Genomic DNA, 26,984 nt, shown 5'->3' on the forward strand with positions numbered 1-26,984 from the left:
GTTCAGAAACATCCACGGCAAAGTCAGGATGGGCAGGAGCCTTCTAGGTTCGTATTTTACGTATATTTGAAAAGAAGGTTTGAGAAGGCACCCGTTTTTAAAACCAAATTCAATGGGAAATTTAAAAAACTGGCTGTGGTGAGCAATGTTGGTCCCGAATGTTTTCCACGTTTCTGTTCTGTGGTAGGTTAGTGAGAACGGCTTTCCCTCGAGTTCTAGGGTGGGATGTGGGACGTTTGTGAGCCTGCCCTTCATTGAAGGGGGCTCGTGATGCTGAGTGTTCGCCGCCTTGCGTGGCGGTCTGTCTTTTTCGTCATCGCTGTTGCCTGGGCTGTGTGCTCCATAGTCTCGCCTTGCCCTCTTACTGGTCTTCATTAATTCCTGGTCCCTGGGGTAGAGCGGGCAGTACAGATATCCTCCTCTCTCTCATTATCCAAATACAACAACCAATTACGAAGCGTCTTATCCTGCCGACTCCATTATCCTATCAGAAAGTGTGTGCTAATTTCAAGGAAGCGGGTGGAACTCTGTCAGATGCGCCCTGAGATGTAAAATGCGCTTCCTGTATCTTGGTCTCACAATCTCCTTCTTTAAACTTCTTGGGCTTTTTCTTTGACATCTTCCCACCTTTCCCTAAGGGTTTACCTGTCTTAGAGCTCCTCGTCTGCTTCTGCCTGGGACTCTGGGTCACTGTCAGCTCAGGTAGAATTTTATTGGCATTTTTAGGCTCTTTAAGGTACTTTGATCATTATGTTGCTGCCTACGGTTCTTTCAAGATAGAAATAAATTGCAGTTTTCCTCTGATACTAACCTAGAGCCTTAAAATACACGCAAATGTACACACTAATGAATTCTGTAAATATTAAATAACTCAGTAATTGTTTCAAATGACTTAGATTATGCAGAAATCTTTGGATTTTTACGTCAGTGTTTATCAAGTGTTTTAATGATAATTGGGAAAGTTGGTTACAGGTTTTTAGCTAGAATAGGAGCCCATTATATTTTTCCCAATTATAATAAGGAGGCATAAGCCTCCGTAACCTGAAATCTTCCTCTACGACATGTTTTCAGGAGTAGAATTATTAGATTTGATGAGTGTGGATGCCTAGGTTTGTTGCTGTCAACTTCTAGAAGAACTGAGCTAATCTATGTGTTTGAGAACAGCATATAATCTAAAATGCTTGTCTACAAATACAAGATTGCCTTTGGCAATGAATTGGTGTGGTCTTTGTTCTGTCCAAAAGGAAGGGCCTCTTGCACCGTGCTGTGCCTCATTCAGGCAAGTGCTCCCCATCCTCCCTCTGTACATGTGACAGGAAGAGGCTTCCCAGTTTGCCTTGGCCACAGTAACGCTACATCACCCCCGTCCTGGGTGTGTGGAGAGCCTGCACAGGCTGCCGTGTGCCTGGGGTCAGGTGTGGGTGCCGTTGGGGTATGTTCAGGACCTGGGCTTCGGAGCCTTTTTAAAATTGAGAGCTCGTCCATTGTTGATAAATGGCCAAATATAAATGTATAACACCTTGATTAATAGGCTGTGATGAAATTGAAGGTGGTCTTTTCTAGGAAATCCTCATTGAAATACTGCCCATGTTGAGTAAGTCTAATACTACAATGAACCACACGCTTAGTGGAAACGTGATGGGATGCAAATAGGAAGATTTGTGAGTGTTCTTCCCTCATGAATTTGTTGTTATCTTTGCAGAAGTGAAGAATATCAATATTTTATGGCCCTTCTCTGGGATTCGTGTCTATTGCCAGTGACGCAGAGCGTGGCCCTGGTCCTCAGCACCTCTGTCTTCGTGGCAGCAGGGCCGGCTTGCCCTGTGGAGAGGTGTGTGTTTTCTCCCAGTTAGCGAATTTCCTGTTTTCTCTTTTCAAATGGAAGGATAGCTTCCTCTCCCACGGACTCGTCCTGGAGATTGGAAATGGCTTCACAGCCTTCGTGGTGTTACTGTGGAAATCGCCGGCACCTCTCCTGTTCCCACGGCCCTGCACAGCCAGCGGAGAGCACGCCCAGGCAGCCCCGCTCCACCCCGCGTTTAGAGTCTCCTTTTCATTCTTTTGAGAAAATGGAGTTGATTTGGAGCCTTTCAAAAAGTGTGTCAGATCATTTTTGCCATTTCCCTTTTTCCTTTAACTTTGATATTTTCCATTTCGATCTCAGATACCCTTCTTACGAAGCCGCGTCCCTGACGCCGGGCTGGCCCGTTCTGCTCTGGGGGTGGCATGTGCTCCCATTTCACTCCCGTGGCGGCGGCAGTAACACTTCTCAGCCTTGGCATATGGGATTCTGAGAAGCAGTGCTTGGTCTTCGAGGTGTTTTGTGCAGCGGCGAGGCGATGTCCCAGTTCTCCTGGAATATTTGCGTTGACCAGAGATGCTGCTTCTGTGTCGGAACGTGGTGTCTGTTTCCCCTTGGGCGTTATCTTGCTGGTTACCTACAGTTTAACTCTCCTTAGGTGAGTGGCTTCACTGATACCAAGAGTGATTAAAATAACGCGACATACGGAGTCCACTTAGGCACCACGTTTACCTGTATACCACATTTCCAACATCTATTCAGAATGGCTTTGTTCAGATATTTAATAAGAATGAATAATTGAATGTACTGTAGCCTCCTTCCTTTGCCCTGCGATCCCATAAGACCTTTAAAGCTAAAACTAGTTTGGGCCCTTGAGGGGTTTATAGAAATTAGGCATGTCTGCGTATGGAAATGGCTGGCATGGTGAAAAAATTGAGTCCTTAAGTAATTTGCTATTCCCAGTGATAATTAGAAGAAACCCCCATTCTGGCTCCATTTTCCCAATGTTTTTTAACTGTTTTAGGTGAGATTGCTTTAGGTATTAACGACTGAGCTTTTTTCTTACCATGTCATTGTGTTTCCCCCCCCCCGCCCCCGCTGTAAGGTAAGTGGTTTTGGCATATTGTGTTGCCTTGATGGGTTATTAAATTGTCACTTCTAAGAGATGAATGTGGGTTATAGAGTATGTTGTGCCATAGATCATCTTAGTCATCAGGAATGTTTCACAAAACTGAATAAGAGTAATTTTTTTTTTTTAATTTATGATTGAAATTAGCAATTTTATTAGGCTCTTTAAAAAAAAAAAGTACAAACTTTTAAAGTCTATCTCAAAATATACATCTTTGTTCTCAGAAGAGGTCTGCAGACTGCCCTAATTTGTCTTTTGAAAGGACACAGAATTTTAGCAGAATACTTATACTACAAAATAGACAAATGCAGGCGCTATTCCTTGGATGGCCGGCATAGAAGGTTGATGTGCTCTAAGATTTACTGTGCATCACCTTAGCCATCATTCCCATAAGTATTAATTTTAACTCCACTAATAAGAAACTGAACAAAAGTGGAATTATGAGTTCAGTAGTATTCTATGAAAGGTCAGTTGTTAAAAAGGCAGAGTCTGACATTCTGTGAAAAAGGTGCCTTCATTAATCATTCTGATGGGGGAGCACAGGGCGTTCTTGACCAATACCAGTGAACCTTGCAATGCAAAGTTTCAGGGCCTGGTCTGCAAGTTTTCATATAAAAACAAGGATCATTTAAATATATGTGGAGATCATTCAGGGAGCTGCTTTACCTCTGCTATTTGAAAGTGTGTGTGTGATGTAGAAAATGTTATTAAATATGCATTACTGTTTTGAAAAAGGAAAAACACCTGTTAATTTTATAGATAAATTATTGTGGAAATGTGTGGTAGACACAGCTCCAGGCGGTAATGCATTTCCAGGTGAATAAATGGGCATTTCCTCTATGGATCATCTACAGATATTGGTAAGGTTTCTTTAAGTCTCTTTCGTATGCTGCATTCGTGGCTAAACCTAGGCACTTTGACCCTGTTCTGCAAAACAAACCATAGCCTACTTTCACATTCCCCATCATTCTTCTTCTGTTGGTTACTGTGGCAGAGCGCCTACTGTGTACACAGAACTGACACATTTCACATTGAATTATCTGAGTATTTATGTGCCCTGACAATTCAGCGTTAAAGTTCAATACAAATATATAAATTATTAAGCAGTTAACCGGTGACACATTCATCAGCTGAACATCTTTTATTGTGGCCTGCTGACAGATTATTTTCATTCGGCCATTAAAGCACAATATTGTCGGGCCAAAGTCTGTTCCTGCATTTTCTTTGTCTCTGTTGCTGCTGCTGAATTTCACTGAAAGCTTCGAAATATGAGACTAACCCAGAATACTGAGGATTTCTCAGGAAGCAGGAACTTTCAGACATGTTCTCTACAGCTGATTTCTGGACATAGCATTTTGTGTGTGTGTTCCTTTGCCAGCCAGCAGTGTTGTATCGGAAGGGATGAGCCGGGGTGCTGCCCTTCATGCTGTCCTTATGGGCCGGGAAGGTGCCCTTTCACCCTCCACCTCCAGTTGGCGCCTAGTGTTTGTAAAGATTCAGGAGTGTCACGCACTACGATTGTCACTGTTAATCAATAGAACGTACCTAACTTTCCTTACTATATTATTAATTACTACTCTCTCTACAAGAGAGAGGTGGAGTCTGGTTGTGTCATGATGGGGAAGACGCTTGGGATTAGCTTTGTGGGGGCAGGTAGCAACAGGGGTGGGTCAGGTTGCAGGTGGTGAGATGGTGAATGCGGAGGTCGGGAAGGAGCCTCCACACCCCAGCAGGGCCCATTCTGCACGAGACCCCAGACGAGGGGTGCCGAAGCTGCGGGAACCTCTCTGTTCTATGCCACATGCCACTGTCTTCTGTGGTCACACCTGCTGCTTCAGGTGTGGAAGTAGAAGCCAGAGAAGTTAAACAGCGCGCCACATGTTACACGTTCCCCTTCTAATAACTTTGTCAGTTTTGGTGTCAGGGTGGAATCTTGTCTGATGGCAGAGGTCATAGTTGTCTGTGAGGACGTGGTGTCCACCCTCAAGCGTGTAATTATGCATGGAGAGAGCTCAGTTCAGTTTTACCAAGACACGGTTTATTGGAGGCTGCAAATGGCACAAACTGCTATGTCTGCAATGTTACAGTTCCTTCCTTATTGTCACAATTTTTGCTTAATGGCTGTTTGTGCTACATTGACCAGGTCCATGGGTTGCTTAACATAAATGATTACATTTGCTTATGATTAAAAACTTCCTCCATTAGAAGCACAGCATCCAGAACTTGTAAATGATTTGTTGCTAAAGCTTTATACTTCATTAGCCACGTCGTTGACTCCAGAGTCATTGTCTAAGAGTTAGGAACACTTGTAATGAGCTGTATAATATGGACCCTCTACAAAATTTAAAAAGAGACCAAGCCTTCTAGAACAGCTTAGCATGCAGATGAAAGGCAAGGAAAATGCGTGAGCAGCGCCAGGCTGTAGGCGGAGGCGCGTTCCGTTCTGACTCAGAATGGCGTGGGTGAATAAAGTCTTTTATGACTGGAGCAAGACTTGTTGTAAAAAATTATATACCATTCATGACCAAAATCCTTCAAAACACTCTGTCACCATTCCCCTCTGAACCCTATAGCTTAAGTTCTAAGCATCTTGTGAGTCTCTTGATAGAGCATTGAAAACTCCTTGCAGTGGTCTTGGGGAAGCCGTTCAAGCCTGGCCTGACCCTGGCCGGTACCGCCTTGGTCTTTGGCTCCACCCTGGGATTTGACTGACAGTGTCCCAGCTGATTCCAGCGTGCCGCCACCGCCCTGGCTTCGGGGTACAGTCACATGGGCCATTTTGTGATTTATTATCGGAGGACAACTAGTGAAGAGAACTTGCTGGAATAACTGCATTAAATGTGATGGGCATTTTTGTGGTCAATGTTAAATTCTTAATCTTGAAAGCAGTTGTGTGTGTCAGGCAGACTGGGTGATAATTTTTCTGACAGCAGTAGGAGGAGCTTCCTTTTCTCCCGTTACAGATGGAATTAGGTCTACTTTGTACACAGCACCTGGTGACAGTGACTGGCCAGGGGAGGGGATGTGCTGGTTCTGGAGTCTGAGAAGATGGGGCTGAGCCAGCTCTGACTTGGCCACACGTGGCCGTGTGACCTTGCGCTAACGGTGCACCTTCCACCAGGCTTCTTTGTGAAAGTGAAGTTAGCACCGATCTCACAGTATCTGGGGAGGAATACATAAGAGCATGCATGCTGAGTAAAAGTCCTCAGTTATTTCGTCCTCAGCAGCAGATGATCCCCAACTTACCCTGGTTCAGCGTTTGAGTTTTCCAGCTTTCCGATGGTGTAAAAGCAGCCTCCATGCGTGGGGACTGTCTGCAGGCACCCATGCCGCCATTCTGCATCTCAGCACAGTACCGAAGAAGTGATGCGAGATGCCACTTATCATCAGATCGGCTTGTGTTAGCTCATTCTGCCAAACGGTAGCTAATTCAAGTGTTCTGAGCGCATTTAAGGCAGGCTGGGCTGACCCATGGCGTTTGGTGTATTAAATGTGTTTTGAGGGTCAATGTTTTTCACTTTCACTGAGTGTATTAGGATGTAGCCCCATCGAAAGTCGAGGTGCATCCCTGCTTGTGTGCCCGTTATGTGCTGGGCGTGGTCCCAGGCCTGTGGGATGCAGGGGCAAGCTCAGCGTTTGAGCTTCTAGCGGTGCTCACTGCGTGGTGGGATGACCCTGCTGGTCGGCGGCCTGGCTTGGGGAACCAGGTCTAGGTGGCGGTTTCTCTGGAGGGCGTGGCTCTCCCTGGTCAATATTGTGACCTCAGTTGCCACTTCCAGCCCCCCGCATTCATACACTCCCGTTCATGTATTTAACAGTTCTCTACTACTGTAGGAGAAATGCTTTTCAATTATGAGTTTTGTCATGAAAACTTAATTTTTAAAAAAAATCAAAAGACCTGGATATGGCGTGAGCTTCCCTTTCTGTCCAGGACTTTACCTTCCTGCTCAGAGGCAAGGTCAGCCCAGGGACAGTGCTGGAAGACGGCGGAGTTCTGTCATTCATGGGTTGCTAAGTTTTGGAGTACTGCAATACAATTAAATATACTTAACTTTAAAATTACCCGGCATGTGATTGAATCTGTGATTCACAAGCCACTTCTGGTTCTTCCCCGCCTCGCCGTGGTCGTTAGGAGGATGGATCATCCCAGTGCTGTTGGGAACGCACTGCCTTAATGGCCTCAGTGCCCAGCAATGGAGAACTGGCCACTGATTGTCTGCATGCAGCGTGCCCCTCGGAAGGTGAAAGCTTCACCCTTTGTCTCCCTTGCCGTCCTTTGGCCTTGTGTGTTTGGAAGTAGCCAGAGGCGGTGGAACAGTGGTTGGGTGGGTTTGGGTTTTCTTGGCAGTGCTGAAGGGACCAAGGTTGGATGTGGGTGCGACCTCAGCCTCGTGATGGGCAGCATGGGTGGGGGTGACTTTCTGTTCTGCAAGTGACCTCCTCCCCTTCTTTCTCCCCTCCCTGCTCGTCCCTTTCCTCTTCCTCCTCCTCCTCCCCTTCCTCCTCTTCCTCCTCCTCCTCCTCCCCTTCCTCCTCTTCCTCCTCCTCCCCTTCCTCTTCTTCCTCCTCCTCCTCCTCCCCTTCGCTCCCTCTCTCATCCTCCTCCTCCTTCCCTTCCTCCTCCTCCTCCTCCTTCCTCCTTTTCCCCTTCTTATTCTTCCTCCTTACCTTCCTCTCCTCCCCTTCCTCCTCTCCTCCCCTTCCTCCTTCTCCTCCTCCTCCCCTTCCTCCTTCCCTTCCTCCTCCTTCTCCTCCTCCCCTTCTTCCTCCTTGTCCTCCTCCCCTTCTTCCTCCTCCTCCCTTTCCGCCTCCTCCTCTTCTTCCTCCTCCTCCGCCTCCTCCCCTTCTTCTTCCTCCTCCCTTTCCTCCTCCTCCTCCTCTTCCTGCTCCCCCTCCCCTTCCTCCTCCTCCTCCTCCTCCTCCTCTTCCTGCTCCTCCTCCCCTTCCTCCTCCTCCTCCTCCTTCCCTTTCTCTCCTTCCCCCTCCCCTTCCTCCCCTTCACCCCCTTCCTCATCCTTCTCCCCTTCTTCTTCCTCCTTACCTTCCTCTCCTCCCCTTCCTCCTCCGCTTTTTCGTCTTCCTCTTCCTCCTCCTCCCCTTCCTCCCTCTCCTCCCCTTCCTCCTCCACTTTTTCGTCTTCCTCTTCCTCCTCCTCCCCTTCCTCCCCCTCCGGTCCTTCTGGTCCTCCCTCTCCCCCTGTTTTTCTTCCCCTTCCCCTTCTGTATCTCTTCCTCCCACGCGCCCCTCAGCCTCTTTTCTGGGCCTGGCTCTTCTAGGAAGTCTGTCTCAGGACAGTTCCCCGGGCAGACCCTGGGTGGAACCGCCCCTCCCAGTGTCCACTGATGGCCACTGCCTGCGAGGTCCCTTCCTCCAGCAAGGTGCTGGCAACAGTGCCATAAACAGGTTGTCACTCATCTGCAGGCGGCCTCCTCTTTCCCTCAGCAGATTAAGGCCTTCATAAAAAAAGATGGAGGGCCCTTGACTTGCGACAGGCACATTCTGCCTTCTTGGGAAGGTGAAAGGGCAGCTTCTAGCCGGGCTCTGTGGGTAGTGCGCGGTGGGGCTGGGTCGGCAGGACAGAAGCCTGCTCCTTGTGTGGGGCCCGCTACCAAAACAGCCTGTGCAGCTGCAGAATGACCGAGAGCCATGTCCCAATGTGGTGTCATTTCCACGGACACATGGAACTTAAAGAATTATAGGTACCTTGAGCTACTGGCAGGTAAAAGACAGTAAAAAAAAAAAAATAGTGAAAGACACAATCTACCCTCTGAACTGATCTACAAGGCTGTGAAAGCATCCCTTTGAATAATATGCAGTAGATATGTTAGAAAAATCTAATATTGGTGTGTGGACCCCTCAGCCTCTTTGACGAGTGTTGTAATATATCTTGTTGAATGATGAATATGCTACAGTATGTTTCAACTGTTCCTGTCTTGTGGCTGAAAGAAAAATATATTGAAAATGAATGTAAAATATTGAAATTTAGTAGTCGTTATGCTTCACTATAATTTCTTGTTGCTCTGGGTGTGGCAGACACCTCCCTAATTACACAGTGTGCACACACGCACCTGTAACAGGAGCCGTGTGAGAGTCTGATGGGAACAGCCTGTGTTCACTTGCCACAGCCCGACAGCATCTGAAGGTGGTGTATGGAGAGGACCCCAGCACCCAGTCGCTCCGTGGATTAACGGCCCTGCTGTGAGATCCTGAACTGTTGATGATCAGGTGTTATTTGAAGCAGTTCATTTTGTGCTGTAGAGCATTGAAATGCCACCACCCGGAAGACCCCTCAGTCCCCCTGGGACCTCTTGCTTTTCCAGGGGGGTTTGGACCCCAGCGTCTTGAGGTTAGAGTGATCCCTGCCAGGGAGCGGAAGACACAGTGATCCGGGCCCCAGGCAGGCCGGAGCCACAGGCCTGAGCTCTGTCCTGGTTCAGATTCATAGGCCACTTTGTAAACCAACTCTGTTCCTTCCTCAGCTCTGGTCAGTCACACATGGCCTGGCCACCTGCTGGTGGGACCAGCTCTCCAGGGCTGGGGAGTTGCCAGAGCAGCGTTCCTGGATTCCCTAGGCTCTGCTTTCCTCTGCCTGGTCTCAGCGGGAATGGAGAGCTGGGTCCCCAGCCTGCTTCTCAGCTGTCTGGGTGCCAGGGGCTCGGGGGACACAGAACTCCTGCCAGCCGAGCGCAAGCCTTGGGCAGAGGCAAAGTAGAGCTCCGACCGTTTCACCCCACCACACTGCCGCAGGGGTGCTTGCTCGGAGCTGGTGCTCTGGCCCTGGGATTGCAAACCGAGCTGCCTCCTCTGATTTGGCCATAGTGGGCTGGGTGGATATACCCTGGCTTTGCCTGGACCCTCTGTCTCTTCCAGGCCTCAGCGTCCCAAGGACGACACCTGCCCAGAGCTCACTGTTCTCTCCGACTTCCTTGCCCAGCTTCTCGTTCTCTGTCTCTGCGGAGGGCCCACGGTCATCCTGCAGAGGTGTTGCCCTGAAGGCCGCGGCATCCCTCCCGTTCCTGCACATACCCCTTTGCCCGTGGGATTTTCGTGCTCTCGTGTGTCACTGTTGGTCTTTGGCTGGATCTCGTTGAGGCCCGCTCAGGTTCAGGTGCCATTGGGGGGGTCTGGGAGTTCTCTCTCGGAGGCCGTATGACGTTGGTATTCCTCGGCTCCGCCCCAGGGTCCCTCCGATGGCACAGCAGAGCTGCAGGAAGCCCGTGTTTGTGCAGAGCCGCAGGCTGGGGGCCCGTGGCGAACACAGGCCCTAGCACGGGTCTTCGTTTCGGAGCAGTGAGCCTGAGTGGCCAGTGAGCAATCCGTCATCAGTGGAGATGGATACCCAGGAAGTGCCATCTCTCTCTGCTTGGCGGGTGACACGTTACTGTTACAAATGCTGCCTGTCCCTGTCACATCACCGGAGTTTTCACCTTGATGCCCGGGCTCCCTGAGGCATCACGTGTTTTTAAGTGTTTCCATTTTAGAAACACGGAAAAGGGATCCCAGAGCCGCTTTGTTTTCCTTCTTCACCGGAAACAAACGCCTCTGTGCTTCTGCCTCCTGCAGGCCCCCACTGCCTCCAGCCTGGGTGGGTGGTCGCCAGCTGGTCCCATCCGGCCTTCGGCCTGTCCCCTCCACCTCTCTCAGCCACCTGGGAAAATAGCTCTCAGCTCTGAGGGGCATTGTCTGTCCCCAGAAGAATGACTGCTCCTCGCCTCCCACCCCTATCCTGTGTCCGCATCACAGACCCAGCAGAACAGACCCCACCAGAGAGCCAGTGGCCTCATTGGCCACAACTCGTGATGCTAGAGGGCTGTGGGTAGCCTGGCAAGTGCCACAGAGCATCGTGGAAATCCTGGGAGGGCTCCTGGTGAGAAAGAGCCATCACCCTAAGAAGATTCAAGAGCAGGAAAATCATGGGGTTCAGGGTTCCCCAGCAGTGGATTGAAAAATCCCAGCTCTGGCCAGAAGGCAGGGAAGTAGCAACCTTATTCAAGGGGGAAAAAAACGCTCCTGGAGTCTGGATACAGTATCTTAGTAGTAATAAAAGCACTGGTACAGATTTACTGGTGTAGGAGTTTTAACTGTAATACTGTGGAATGGTAGGTTATTTTGTGTTCAAGAGCTACATTTATCACAAAAATGATGATATACAAATCACTTCCATATCACAAAATGTTCTTGGTCAAAATTGGCTTGAGGCAAGTGATATCTTCGAGTAAACAGTATATGAAGACCATATCTTAAAATGACAGATCACCTAATTTTGTTCTGACAGAGGTTTTTGCCGCAACAAACATCTGTCATTGAAATACCAATTCAGAGATATGGAAGCCAAATTGTAGAGGTTTTCCCGGATTTGTCACTCCTAACTTAAGAATGCTACTGTTTCCATCATAGCTTTTATAAGATATTAGGCAGTGTTGCACTTTAAGGGACATTAAAAACAAAATAAACAATTCAGAGAAATATGCTTTAAATGCAAACCAGTCATTACAAGGTACAGAAACCAGGAAAGGGCTGAGACAGCCCGGCTTTCTGTGTGTCGACCTCACATTCAGCTCACTTTAATTGGAGGCTTGGAACCAGAGTCCTCCAGGCCTCCTGCCTTCACTTCAGGGTTCCACTGCTTTTTAAAGGACTGCGATGATGATGCTATTCCCAAGATGTAAAGGACCATTCTGGTGCTGTCCTGACAGGGGAGCAGGTTTACAGCTCAGGACAGTGGTGGTGCCATGGGGGCCTGGGGCAGGACAGTGGAAGTGCCACAGGGATGTGGGGAGGACAGTGGCGGTGCCACGGGGGTGTGGGGAGGACAGTGGCAGTGCCACGGGGGTGTGGGGAGGACAGTGGTGGTGCCACGGGGGTGTGGGGAGGACAGTGGCGGTGCCACGGGGGTGTGGGGAGGACAGTGGTGGTGCCACGGGGATGTGGGGAGGACAGTGGTCATGCCACGGGGGTGTGGGGAGGACAGTGTGGGGAGGACAGTGGCGGTGCCACGGGGGTGTGGGGAGGACAGTGGTCGTGCCACAGGGGTGTGGGGAGGACAGTGTGGGGAGGACAGTGGCGGTGCCACGGGGGTGTGGGGAGGACTGTGGGGAGGACAGTGGCGGTGCCACGGGGGTGTGGGGAGGACAGTGGCGGTGCCATGGGGGCCTGGGGCAGGACAGCGGTGGTGCCACGGGGGCCTAGGGGGTCCCCTTGTGCCTGCATTCCTCCCTGTTGGGAGCTCTCAAGAAGCCCTGCACAGGGACAAATGTTCTGGTATTTGAGAGGCAAGGACCAGTCAGACATTTCCAAAGAGGACACCAAAGAGCTTCTGCTGTACTCTATTCCAAGTTAAAAAAAATGATCTTGGTCCAAAACTTGATTATATGATAGTAAAAAAAAAAAGCCACCACACACACACAATAGAGGTGCTTGGGAGACATTTTAGAAATATATCATTGATGACCAATTCTTATAGGCTGAATTAAGAAAAAAATGATAAAATCTCTTTTAAAGTCTTCAGTCTCTGGACCCCTCTGGGGTGAGTTCGTGGAGCTGCTCCCTTTGACAGCCCCTGTGGGCCTGGAGGGCTGGGGTTTCTGGGGTAGGATAGTGGAGCTGGCCGTGGTCCTGGCTCTCCTGCCCACCCCAGCCCCTCGTTCCCGCCCCCTCCTGACTGCAGCCACCAGTGCCGGCCAGTTCTTCCAGAGCTGCAGCAGCTCTGGTGGTCCTGTCCTTATTCTGTGGATTGAAGTACATTTCTGGAATCCAGGTTTTCAAAACGGAATACGCTGTTTCTTGCATGAGAATACAGGAGCAGCCTTTCATGGGCCATCTCGCACATTGGGCTTTTGTATTCTTTTATGATGGTGTGAGGCAAGCCTGGCTAATGTCTTCCAGCCTGTTCGTGTCCGCATAGGGTATGCGATGATGGGCTTCAGCGTCAGGCCATGGGGCCCACTCTCCAGCTCTGCCACTTATGGGCTCTGGAAGGTTACCTCAGCTGTTGAACTTGTGAGCTGTGACTTCCTCCTCTGCTAAAGCGGGACTCTCATGCCTGGCTCACAGGTTCAGATGTGATGATAGACATAAAACACCTGGCCGGACTCTGGCCCATGGATGCTGAAATTGGTTTTCTGAGGTGGTGGTGGGGGCAGGGAGGTAGTGGCGATGGAAATAGTGATAATGGTACTTGGTGGTGTCATCCTGTTTGCTGGGAGCCTGCAGGTGGCTCAGGCGAACCCAGCACAGCCTTGTCCTCGGGTCCACTGCCCTCTCAGGTTCACATCGTAATGAGTTCATTTGTCATCCACACTAAAGACTGGTCTTCCAGAAGATATTCCTAAATCAGGGCCCCTTCCTCCTGGCATGCTGGGACGGCCCCTGCTGTTGCCCAGCTTTGCCTGGTATTACAGAGAACCTCAGCCTCCTGGGCTCTTCCCCAGGCCTGACTTGGGTGATGCCCGGAGTCCCAGCAGTGAGGGAACCGTGATTGTGGGCCAGTCCCTCATAGCCCTGGCGGGTTGCAGACTCATTAAAGAAACACTCTTTTGCCTCCTGGCCCTGTGCCCCATACATCAGGGAGGACACAGGAGGAACCGAAGATTGAGCCTGGGGAGAGCTGTCTCTGCGGTGCCTCTTCAGACACACGGGTATCCCTTTGTAGGACATGTTCTCAACAAGCACACATGGCCTTATAGGTGTTGGGATGATGGGGGCGTGCCTGCAGGTTGTAAATTTCTTTTTGCCTTCAGAGCCACCAACACATTGGTTTTCCTTTTGATTTCATCAGGAGAATTCTGTTTCCTTGGCCGCCTGCACATGGCTTGCCCTCCATACTTGAGTGTGGACTGACTCTGCAGCCTAAGCTAAGATACATCTTTTGTCCGTGCAGGGAGACAGTTCCACTTCCCTTTGCCAAGTTCTCTCCATCGGCCGTGGCCACACCACCCTCCGCAGACCCTCACATGTGTGGCAGCAGCAGGGTGTCCACATTTTTGAACACTGGTATTGGTCCGTTCTCATCAACTAATCATTAAACCAGAATCCAAGTAAGTGCAAAGGCTTTGAGTAGGAATAAAAGGCTGTTATGTTCCTGTGTGTGTGTGTGTGTGTGTGTGTGTGTGTGTGTATTTTTTTTTTTTTTTTTGAGATGAAGTCTTACTGTGTTGCCAGGCTGGAGTGCAATGGCATGATCTCAGCTCTCTGCACCTTCTGCCTCCTGGGTACAAGCGATTCTCCTGCCTCAGCCTCCCGAGTAGCTGGGATTACAGGCATGTACCACCATGCCCAGCTAATTTTTATATTTTAGTAGACATGGAGTTTCACCGTGTTGGCCAGGATGGTCTCAATCTCCTAGCCTTGTGATCTGCCCACCTCGGCATCCCAAAGTGCTTGGATTACAGGTGTGAGCCACTGTGCCCGGACAATTTGTATTTCTTAACTAAGACTTTTGTTGTTGAAGAAATCCAGGGCTTTTGTTGGTGCAGCTCTCCAAGTCAGCAGGACCCAGTGCCGTTGGGTGCTTACAAGTCACAAGTCCATGAGGCTGACTGAGCTGTGTCGCCAATTATTCCACAGCTCTGGGGACGCTGACTGAGCTGCGTTGCCAAATATTCCGCAGATCCGGGGCCAGCTCACCTGGGCCTCCTGCCATGGTCCATCCCCACGTGTCACAAGGCACGTCCCAGTCATCAGGACTGGGACCTACGAAGTCTATTTTCAAACCAAGTTATTTTGTGAAATATTGTAGTGAACTTATCAAAACTGGTGAAGCTGATGAAGTGAAATAAAAATACTGCAGTGAAAATTATTTTAGTGCCACATAATGAGTTCTGTTTTTCATATCTGGCAGATATTACCTACTAAATCTAATCTGCAATGCTGAGAATTACGCCATTTTTTATGATTTGTTTTAATTTTGACTGAAAAAAATTGACTATTCATCGATTCTTGACCTGCAAGTATTGAGGAAAAAATTTAGTTAATAGGAATTTTCATGAGGTGTAAATTTAAATGTATGAGGATTCTGCCTATCCTGTAATACTGTAGACATTAATTTAAAAATTCTATAAGGGCCTGAGGGCCTGGGGTGTCTGAAGAACAGTAAGTGGAGGCAGTTATGGTTGTTGAGTGGTAGACAAGGTCTGTTGAGGTAATATTTTGGGGTTTTCCTTGCATTCTTTATGTGAGACTGAGCATAATTGGGAGTTAAATTTGTGTGAGATTGCCTCTTTGCCTGTGAAATGGCGTTGATACACTTCAGAGTAACAAGTCGAATAGAAACCAGGGTCTGCCGTTAGTGTATATAGCATGCACTAGAGAAAGTTCTTCTTGGTTCCGTATTCCTGCAGTTCAAAGAGGGCTTTAAAGAAGTCATAAAAAACGAAGGATCCTAATATTGCAGGTGGAGCCCCTGAGTGAATGACATATTCTCTGCACACCTCAACTGTCAACATTGCTAATCAGATCACCCGGCCTTCTTCCTTCTTAAATGATACAGGCAACATGTCCTATATCATAAACACCCTAAGTCTAATGAGAGGGCCTAAGGCAACTTGAAATATATGAATTCATTATAATCGAACAACATAATCTGCCGGGCAAAGATGCCTGCTACCCAGTCTCCGAACTTCACAGAGCTTGCGTGTTTCATGAAAAATGTTACACATTTTGTTTACAACGTATGGCTGCTGTTTGAAGTATGGTATGTTCCTGTAGTACATAAGACGGGGCCGCATAATGGAGGAAAAATCAAGAAGGCAATCTTTCATTTTGTTCTTGTATGAAAAATTCAAAAGACTGAAAACTCACCCAGAGAAATTTTGCAAGCATATTATTTTCCAATGTTTCGATCAATTTGTCTGTCAACCATGCTGAGAGGTGGAAGGGGCCAGCAAAAGCAATTTAGCTTGTGAGGTCCAAAATAGAAATGTTTCAGGGAACCTTGTCACATGTTATTTCTTTATATTAGAACCGCCGTGTGTTTTATTTGCTGGTCATATTATGAAGAGAAATTGATATCAATCATCTAAGTAAGCTATGAATATCTGATATAAATATGACTTTTATATGCATGCATCAGAATAAAATATAAATTAACCTCTTAATGCATGCAAGAATCTTTAGTGCAAAAATGAGCTCCCTGTTCTGGATTTTTCCATTTAACAATTCATGGTGCATTTTAATTGACTGTACCCAAGTGGCACTCTGTGGAAACATCTTGCATGTGAACATTACTGACCCTGCTAGGGCTTTAATTAAGCTATAATCTTCCTTCAGTCAGTGCATCTGGGATTGATAAACATATGTAAACCATGCTGACCATCTTAAGTGTCGCTTTAAAAAAAAATGGTGCAGATATGGGAGTTTTAAATAAAGGGCTTTGATGTTGCCTCCTAAAAACTGATGAAATTTTAGTTGGGGTTTGTTAAGATCAAGTAATCTCAGGAGTAGTTAATTCTAAGGTGAATATACAGTTTCTGTGAAACTTGTTCTGGAAACCTGTAATTCTGTGATTAGCCTGTGTATCACAGCACTTTTTCTTCGAATCTTAGATTAACACTTAACACATTAAAGTTATTTTTCACACTGGGTATATTTCAGAGAAATTAATTTAAATCAATTGGCTTACAGAAGATCCCAGTTTAGTTTTAATTTGCCTCATCAACCAGGACCTTCCTGCTGCTTACTTAGACATCCTCGGAGTGTCTTCTGAATAGTTGGCTCCTATTTGGATGACATGTTTCTGCTCTCAGAGCTTCATCTCTTTCCAGATATTCAGAATTTAGAATTAAATGTGGAAGTTGGGCATACTGAAATTTTACTATACTGTGGATGCTGATAAACAGAAATTGTGACAAATGAATTCAGAAATCTTTCCACTCAGTGTGGGTATTGTGTTCATATGGAAAAAGTCTTGAAACACAATTTACAGTAAATTATGGTAATTTGCGTTAGAGACTGTGCCATTAACATCATGATTTGGATAGCGCCGTTTTTTCCAGTGGCTGCCTGTTACTTTATTGTGTATATGTACCCAAGTGATGCTCTCACATTTATCTTAAGTTCCTATTATTAATATGCGTTTAAAGTCTTTCTAGGTTTTGTTTGGTCCTTTTATGGAGTGACTTGAAGCAAAATTAATTGTGGAATCTATAAATAGACCCCTTTCTATACTTGTGCAAGTCTATGTTGAATAAATTCTAAGAAGTAGAATTTAAAATTTAGTTCTTTGAAAGTTGTCCTCATTTAAATTTTTTGTATTTTACTTGGGTGAGATTGGACATTCTTCCTTATGGTTCACTGATCGTTTGGGGTTCCTTGGTAAAATGCTTGCTTTTGTTTCCTGTTGGGTAATTCTGTCTTTTTCTTACTGATATGTGAGAACTTTTTGCATATTAAAGAAAGACCATCATTTCTATTTTGATTTTGTCCATGGAATTTTTTTCAGAATTTTAAAAAATTAGCTAGATTTTAAAAAAACTTTTAATTGTGCAATAATGTTAGATTTACAGAAAAATCACAAAGATTATACAGATCCTTCACCCAGGATCTCCCAGTGTTAACAGCTCATATAACCATAGTACATGGTTTGTTAAAACTAAGAGGTGAACATTGGTACCACTGTAGTCAGATTTTTAAGTCTCTTCCTGTGGCCTCTAAATGCTATGAGGTGCTTACGATTTTGTTTTGTTTTTTGTTAATCATATATGTTTATTTCCTGTCGGTGTTTAAATGTTGGTTTTCATATTTTCATCTTTATTTATTTGAAATGTGTTTTCATTTAAAGAGTTTTGGTTGGAACCTGTCTTTATTTTCATCTAAATGCTAACTGACCAAGCTTTTCAATATCTTTTCAATTATTCAACCTTGTGCTTACACACATTTTACAAGGACAACAAAAAGTGCATACTGAGTGACTTTGTAGTCAATGATAACCCTTCACCATATTGTTTTTGGTGATACTTGACATATGAAAATATAAAATGTAGGTTATTTAATGTTTGTTATAAAAATTCTTCTAAGAACACTGGATGGAGAATGGTTTCCTTAGATCGTAAATAAATGACTTTATAAGAATTGGATTTTTATACCATTAAACAATTCTAAGACATTTTAAAGAAGGCAGAAAAATCTAACCCAGTACTGGATATACTTAGTTTTAGTGTTATCCCAAGGGCAGAATGTCCCCTGACCCAACAACTAAATAACGTATTCCTATTAAGTTTAGGGATTGATGGAGCTTGTAATTGTTAATTTGTCACAGATGATACTGTTATTTATGCGCAGTTACTATCTCCCTTTAGAGAGTTTCGTGTGCTAAATTTTCAGCAAATAGTTTGAGCCTCACCTACAGCTTCTTGACCTTTTGGGGAAAAATATCACTTTAAAAGACCTTTCATCAGTGAGCAAATATATGCTTTTTTATTTTCACAGTAGCTTTCAGAGAAACGCCTGGTCTCGGCGTGGCCTGTGCCCAGCAGCCCTTTCCGCCCGCAGCACGTCGTTCCTCACCTTCCGTTTTTAAGGTGGCTTCCCGTCCGTACCAGGCCCACGTGCTGTGGTGAACACTTTTCTGAGAAACTTTAGAAACTTTTGCTAAGGTATTAATTAATAATTTAGTGTACCGATGCATATATGACTGAGTATCCCATTTCAGTAATGTTTTTGCTGTCTTTAAATATAGGTATATAAATCCTAGTTTGGGGTAAAAGGCTTTAACATTTTCTCAGTAACAGTGCTTTGTAGACGGACCTGGGTTCCAGCTTAGCTCTGCCGCCCCTCGAACGGTGTCACCGGAAGCAGGTTACCCCATGTGCCTGACGTCAGTTTATCTGTTAAAGGGGATCGCACCACTGACAGCTTAATCAGGATTAAATGCTTCAGCATTCCTTGGAAAACATGCTTCTGAGAGCATTGCTGCAGACTTCTGTGATGCAGGAGCTGTTTTCCCTGAGTTTCTCATATCAGAAATTGTGAAAAATATCCCTGTCTTCATAGTTTTTTCAAAGCCAGGTTTTTCTCTTATTTCTCTCAAATCTCTTACTTCTGACATTCTCATTCCCAGCAGATAATTAGTCTATTAAGAGGCAGGCTGTGGGCCCCTCCGATACCTGGGAAAGTGAAAGGGATCAGGGCGCGAGTTCTCATTCTACCAACTGCCTGCCGGCCGTGGGATCTCCGCATGTCATCCACCCTTGCAGCGTTCTAACAGAAGTGAATAGAGGCTGAGTTTGTAGATCCCCTTTCACATCATAGGAACTTAGGTAAAGGCAACCAGGATTAGTAAGAAACTAAAAAGTTTTCCTTTTTCTCCCCTCCTTACCACTACCTCTCCCAAGTTGTAACAATTTTACTACAAATAGTTTTAAAAGTGTCTTTTAGTTGCCAGCCTGGAGTGTGTATCATCTCCTAAGGGTAAACAATTTAAGGCATTTTATAAACTTTAAAGTGCTGTGGACATTGGGTCATTTGTGCATTTGTGAGCGCTGCCTCATTCAAGCACGCTTGGGCAGCTCAAGGAAGCAAATGCCTTGTGTGCTTCCATTTTGTTGAGATCTCTGTTGAAACATCATTTGTTGAGGGCTGCTTTACCCTTAGAAGACATGATGCCATTTCTGGGGACCATGGTTGCTGTTGAGAAATGCATCCTCACACGGACAGATCCAGCCGCTGTCTGGTTCCACTGACATGGCACAGGAATCACAGCATGTTCTTGGGGATGTCAACAGTTGAATTTGGGGTCCTCGTAAAGCAGTGTTAGCACAGGACACTCTGTGAGGAAATAATGGTGCTACCTCGTAAGATAAGAAAGGAGAAACAGCTGCGTTGGTGGATAATTTCTAACCGTGCAGCTGCAGTGTGAGTTTCACACTGGATAGTATTTGACGTGGCCTGTCGTGGGGTGAGCATTTCAGCAGCCTGGCACCGTAGGGGACACTTTTCATTCCATCCACTGTGGCCTGAGTTCTGCTTTCCTGCCTCTGGTCCTGCAGCGCTGTGACCAGGCTGCTCACAGGCAATGTCTTTCCAAGTCACCATTTAATTGGGGAGGGTTACTGACATGGCGCCATTGAGTCTGAGACCTGTCATTCCTCCAGGTGAGCATCCTTGGAGAGCAGGGCTCCAGGTCTTTGTGACCCTCCATTGTTGGCATAGTTTTGCAGCCGAGTAGGTTATGTTTTCTGAGGAAATCATCATGTATTCTCATCCACTATTAATCTGGAAAAAGCTGTCCTTTCCGATGAAACAGTGGAGCTGATGCAGGCATTCCAGATCTAAATGGTCGGTCGGTACGTTTTGCAGCAAACAAACAAAAACCGTTGAGCCCAGTGTCCAGGCATCCTAGAGGAAGAGGACTTTTGCTGCCTGCATATGGGAAAGGCTTTGTGGTGATGCTCAAGTGTGAGTTTGTGGTGCGGGTATGGGCCCCCCAGCAGCCATGCTGTCCTCCCGGAAACAAAACCATTTCCGTGGAATCCCCTGGCTAAGCATTTTAAAACAGCAATTTATTTTCAATAGTTTCTATCCTTAATATTTGAAAAACAGGAAAGTATGCTCGATCAGCTTTCTGTTGACTTTGCTGCCTGGCCGGTGCCTTGTAGGAGGCACTCTGCCCGTCTGTGCAGGAGGCTGTCCAGGGCGTGTGAGCCCTGTGGGCCAGCCTCTGTGGGCAGACTGTCCCAGGAGAGCAGTGGAGAGGGAGTGACTTCCTCCTTCATGTTTGTTTACAAGCCCTTCTTTTTTGACACTTGAGTGTTGGGAGCTCATCTGTGTATGAAGAACATCATTCTGATGGTTTCCATGGTGGGGGAAGCAGCCTCCCTTGCCCCAGCTGTGTCTTGTGGATGTGCGTGGATCTGGCCTGGCCTCCTCCCCGACATGTCCTCTGTGCCTCCTTCCACCAGGAGTCAGGGCTGTGACTGCTGTGATTTGAACAAGCTGATGAGAGTGTGGTCTGTTGTCAGTGAATCAGTTCAGAGTCCCTGCTAGTGTTACAATTCTCATGACCATTGTGCAAAGCGTTCCCATGCTCTGCCTCTGACGGTGGCTGCCAGGCATGGAAAAGACTACATCATAAGTTCTTACTGCTAACATTTACTATTAAAAACATTTAATTGTGTGCCTTTTAAACTTTTGTTCCCTATACAACCTCTTCCCGATATTTAGATTTTAACTTTTAAAAGGAAGTACAAATATTTCTAAAGGATAAAGTCAGTTTTGTTGTTGTTGTTGTTTTTTTTTTTGATGGAGCTATGGAGGAGGAAAAAAATGAGGTATAAAATTTGAGTATAGGTGATCTTGTGCTTTAGGATAAAACCCTTTTTCTGTGACTGCCTTTTTGACATCTAAATCTCCAGCAGTTTTCCCCCTTCGGATAAAGCATCACGTAGGTTTCAGCACACCAGCGGGTTCCCGGCTCTTCCGTGAAAAGGTGGCTCCGAGGAGCGCCCCATGCCCACCGCGGCCATCCTGGTGGCTTGGCGACTTCCTATCGACTACAGGCCCTGTGGACCGAAAGGAGAATTACTTCTTTTTTAGAGGAAAGATATTTATGACCGAAACAGTGCTAAAAACATGAGAATATTGATCATGGTTTTGAGAGATGCTTGCACTGAATCACTTGATATACCTAAATATCGGCTTTATTCTATCTTTCCTAAAAGACAGATTGCCAACACAAAAGATGAACAATCTTGAGGGAAAAAATCTTATATCTTTCTGATGGGCTGTCTTGCTTCCTTCCATAACAATGGAGAGAAAAGAGGTCTGTGTGGCTTCCTGAAATAAGCAACAAATATAATAAATGGTGTATCGGAAGCTTCTGTAAAACTGCCTTGGGTGTACTTCATTTAACTTGTAGTAATAAGTTAAATTAACATCAGATGGAAATTCGAATAGCTAAACATTTAACCAATCTAACAATAAACAGTGATTCCAGAATCATCATAAAAATAAAGACCCATTATCATCTGAAGACCTAATTCATTGTCTTTAGAGGTAATGTATTGGGGTTCTGTGGAGATATATAAAGGAATCAATGAGCCTAATTATTCACCCATCAGATTTTTTTTTAAGGCAAGTACTTTTCTGTTACCATTAAATTTTAGACCTATTTTGGATTGAGATGGTGCGTTGCTTTTGTAGTTGAAGGTAGAAGATAGTCCGACTTCCTTCATTACCCCGGGTAGAAAGCATGACTTTTTCTGGATAGATTGCAGCCAAGGGGTTGTGGTTTTGGTCCTGTTCTGCCCTTTTCCCGAATTCTACTTCCTTGCATCTGGCACATCCCCCTTGCCTGCGGCGCAGGGCCCTGTCTCTGTGGTACACTGGGCAGGACCATTTAAATTTCCTCTGCTCACATGTGCCACCCGTACCTTCCTTCCTATTGCATGTCCTCCTCCTCCCTATAGTTGAGGGAGGGGTGTTCCATGCAACAGATGGAAACACAACTGCATCTGATTGCCATGTCTTTGAAACCTGCCAGACCAAGCCTTGACTTTTGTCTTGTTTTTTTGGTGGAGCTGGGAGGAGAAAGATGGGCTGTACAGTCTATGTGGGGGTGCCTGGGTGTGGGACATGAGGAAGTGAGGCAGGACATGGAGCACCAGGTCATCAGAGCTGGCAGAGGGTGCTGCAGGGTGCACTGAAGACTTGGTGTGTTGATGGAGCCGGGAAGTCTCTGATGCAGAAGCGGAAGTGAGTGTGGCCACCGGAAGCAGATGGCAAAGTGCCACCCTGGAGGAAAAGAGGGGGCAGAGAGCAGATGGAGGGTGAGGCCTGGATCACCATAAGATGAGCAGACATGAAAGCTGCTCTCGGTAGGATGAGAAAACACGGTTTCTAGGGGATTCTTGCAGGGAAACCGACATGGAGGGCTTATAAAAGGGTGATGTAGCCCTGAAGTTGGCAAGCTCTTGGCCTACTGGCCTGGTGCAGCAGGAAGGTGAGGATTGCTTGGCCTGTCCATGGGGACCTGACAGGTATCTCAAATTTTAATTACCAGCACACACAAATCAGGAGATTTCATATTTCACAAAGCATGTATTGCTGCTGCTTCTGCTTTTTGTAAGAGAGTTAATTTGTTTTTTTCATGTTATAGCATCGAGATATATTTCACGTGCTCTAAAATTTACCCATTTAAAGTATACAGGTTGGTGATTTAATGTATTTATAGAGTTGTGTATCCATCACCACAGTGTAATTTTAGAAGATGTAAATCTCCCTTTTCCCCACTGCTCCTACAAAAAAAAGGGACCCCTGTATTTACCAGCATCCCCTTTCCCTCTGGCCCCAGCCTGCTGCTAGTCTGTTTCTGTCTGTGGTTTCCCCTGTTCTGAACATTTTGCATCAGTGGAATCCTGCACCATGTGGCCTTCTGTGCCCGGTTCTTTTCCCTTCGCATGGTGTTTTCAGGGTTCCTCCATGCTATAGCGAGTGTCAGAACTTAATTCCTCATGGCCAAACAATATTCCACCATGTGGACAGACCACATTTCGTTGTTTCATACGTCAGTTGAGAGTCACCTGGGTTGTTTTGCCTTTTGGCTGTTGTGAATAAGGCTGCGGTGAACACGTGTTCCTTTCTCTTGGGTATATATATTATATTATATGGCATATATATACACACACACAATATATATGCCTAGGAGCAGGATTCCTGGGTCCTATGGCAGTTCCGTGTTTACCATGGTAAGAAACTTCCACCTTTTTGATATAGCTGCCCCATTTTACGTTCCTGCCAGCAATGTATAAGGGTTCCAGTTTCTTCACATATTCACCAGCACTTTGCATGTTGTCATTTTGAATGTAGCCATCCTAAAGGGTGAGAGAGAGAGATCTTCTTGTGTAAAACAGGCAAATAATCAAGCTGGGAATGGTGAGCCGTGTTTTGATTCACAATTACAGAATGGGATTCACAATTACAGAAGACCGTAGAGGGAGGACACACATGGTGTACTACTTATTTTTGTCAAAAAAAAAATAGCATTATTGAAATGTAAATGACATAGTATACATGCAGTAGTTCCCCCTTAGTCACTAGGGAATACGTTACAAGAACCCTAGCAGATGCCAGAAACCATAGAGCACCAAAACCCTCCGTATCCGTGGAGGGCTGGTTCCAGGACTCCCAATGTCTTATATGAAGTTGCATACTATTCTTATATAGGCCAGAGACATCCTCCCATGCTGTTTAAATCATCTCTGCATTACTTACTGTACCTAATGCCTAGATATCATTTCGTTCTTGTGGATTCAACATAGTATTTAACATATAGCAAATGCAAGTTTTGCTGTTTTAAGCTTTGTAGAATTTTCTTCCAAGTATTTTTGATCTGTGGATGATTGAGTCCTTGAGTCCATGGATGTGGAACCCGTGGTTATGGAGGGCTGGCTGTGCAGTGTCGTTTCCTATACATACATCCCCATGGTAAAGTTCACTTTATAAACTCGCCCAGTGAGATTAACAACAACAGTCACTGGAACCATTATAGCAATGTGCCAGCATCACTGCTCTTGTGCTTCAGGGCCGTTATTCAGTAAAATATGGGTGACTTGAACACAAGCACTGCGATGACCTTGGCAGTCTATCTGATAGACACTAAGCCCACTACTGAGTGATGAAAGGGTGGGGGTGCGTACAGCATGGATGCACTGGACAGAGGGATGATTCATGTCTCAGGCGGGATAGAGCGAGATTTCACTGCCCTACTCAGAACGGTGTGCAGTATAGAATTTATGGATTGTTTACTTCTGGAACTTTCCAGTTAATATTTTTGGACCATAATTCACCTCGAGTAATTGGTAAGTAAAACTGTGGATAAGCGGGGGCTACCATATCTCACATACACAGTTTGATAAAATTTGCATGTGTATGACCCCAGTCAAAATAATGGTGATGGCGATAAAGTCTTTTTGTTTTTTTAATGTCTAATAAAGTATTTTCCTATTGAAAAGATATTTTTGCTGTGCAAACAATTTTGAGTTTTCTCTTTTTGTTAAAGAGCTAGTTCCACCGTCTCTGACTTGCATTGCTTCTGACCAGAAATCTGCTGTCATCTTTATTTTCGTTCATGTCTGTGGAGCATGTTCCCACCGGTGGTTTCTGAGATTTGTTCTTTATCACTGGTTTTGAGCATCTTGGTCATTTTATGTGTTGGTGTACTTGTCTTCATGTGTCTTGTGCTTGGGCTTCATTGAGTTTCTTGGTGCCACCAATTACATCTGCATTTGTCTGTTTTAAGTTACCCCACATTCTCTAATATTGTGGGTTATTTTTTGCAGTGCTTTCTTTCGGGTGGTTTCTATTATGTGTTTGAGTTTTCTAATCTTCTACAATGCCTAATCTGCTGTGAATGTCATCTAGTATGGTTTTCTTCTCAGATGTGATTTCGATCCATAAAAGTCTGTGTTATTTTTATATCTTACATATATATGTACAGTTTGAGATGGAGTCTCACTCTGTTGCCAGGCTGGAATACAGTGGCACGATCTCAGCTCACTGCAACCTTTGCCTCCCATGTTCAAGTGATTCTCCTGCCTTAGTCTCCCAAGTAGCTGGGACTGCAGGCACACACCACCACGTCCAGCTAATTTTTGTATTTTTAGTAGAGACAGGGTTTCACCTTGTTGGCCAGGATGGTCTTGATCTCTTGACCTCATGATCTGCCTGCTTTGGCCTCCCACAGTGCTGGGATTATAGCTGTGAGCCACTGCGCCTGACCTATATTTTTCTACTTACCTTTTCGACATATGAAATATAGTTGTAATTACTATTTTAATATCCTTGTCTGTTAATTCTAACATCTGTGTCAGTTTTGGGTCACTTTTTTTTCTCCACATAGCAGTTGTATTTTTATACAGTAAATGCTTTGTACGCAAATGTTACCTGGTTGGGTGCTGGATTTTTTATTTAATAAATATCCTATAGATTTGTTCTGGGAGGCAGGTAAGTTACATGGAAACAGTTTGAGCTTTTTGGATCACACTTTCAAGATTCGCTAGTTGCAACTACAGTGGTAGGTATTTATTTTCAAGGCAGGATTGTAAGAAGAGAGGTCACTGGCCACGGACCCACAGCTAGTAAAAAAAAAAAAAAAAACAGGACCTCAGTCCTGGCAGTGCAAGGAAATGAATTCTGCCAACACATAGTGAGCTTGGAAGAGACGTGGAACCTCAGCCCTGGGACTCTCAGTTGCAGCTGACACTTTGGTTTCACCCCGAGAAATCCCAAGAAACCCTTAGCAGAGGACCGATTCCACCCGTGCTTGGACTCCTGACCCCTGGGACAGATGAAACGATAGCTTTGTGGTGGTTAAGCCCTGAATCTGCGGTGCTTCGTGGTAATTCGTTACGCAGCAGTAAGAGGAAATACAATATGTATCTTCTTGCGTCATTTACAAGGTTTTTATACATGCAAGCCTTATGTCTTTCCTTCATTTTTTATTGCCCTCTGAGTACCTCGTGGTCCCTTTCTGTGACATATTCCTCCCACATACACAGATGCCTCCCGGAGTAAGAGCACCGTGGCTCGGTGTGGCCAAGACGCACTGCGTACCTTCCACTAAACCTGTGAGAATAGCATGGGCCCCTGCACTGCGTACCTTCCACTAAACGTGTGAGAATAGCATGGGCCCCTGCACTGCGTACCTTCCACTAAACGTGTGAGAATAGCATGGGCCCCTGCACTGCATACCTTCCACTAAACGTGTGTGTGAATAGCATGGGCCCCTGCACTGCGTACCTTCCACTAAACGTGCGTGTGAATAGCATGGGCCCCTGCACTGCGTACCTTCCACTAAACGTGTGTGTGAATAGCATGGGTCCCTGCACTGCGTACCTTCCACTAAACGTGTGAGAATAGCATGGGCCCCTGCACTGCGTACCTTCCACTAAACGTGTGAGAATAGCATGGGCCCCTGCACTGCGTGCCTTCCACTAAACGTGTGAGAATAGCATGGGCCCCTGCACTGCGTACCTTCCACTAAACGTGTGAGAATAGCATGGGCCCCTGCACTGCATACCTTCCACTAAACGTGTGTGTGAATAGCATGGGCCCCTGCACTGC

The 26,984-nt window shown here is 46.0% G+C and overlaps 1 protein-coding gene and 1 long non-coding RNA gene across 3 annotated transcripts in view; both read left to right on the plus strand.

Moving 5' to 3' along the window:
* Positions 1-26,984, plus strand: part of MGMT (O-6-methylguanine-DNA methyltransferase) — a 278,524-nt gene that overhangs the window by 86,065 nt on the left and 165,475 nt on the right. The gene's annotated exons all lie outside the window — the stretch shown is intronic.
* LOC116554142 lies at positions 8,133-13,784 on the plus strand. Its single transcript, XR_004270072.1, has 2 exons — positions 8,133-11,683; positions 12,035-13,784. It is a non-coding gene; the product is annotated as an uncharacterized LOC116554142 (long non-coding RNA).

Source organism: Sapajus apella, unplaced genomic scaffold, assembly GCF_009761245.1.
Source record: "Sapajus apella isolate SASKATOON/1434 unplaced genomic scaffold, GSC_monkey_1.0 scaffold13, whole genome shotgun sequence".
In the NCBI taxonomy this organism is placed as follows: Eukaryota; Metazoa; Chordata; class Mammalia; order Primates; family Cebidae; genus Sapajus; species Sapajus apella.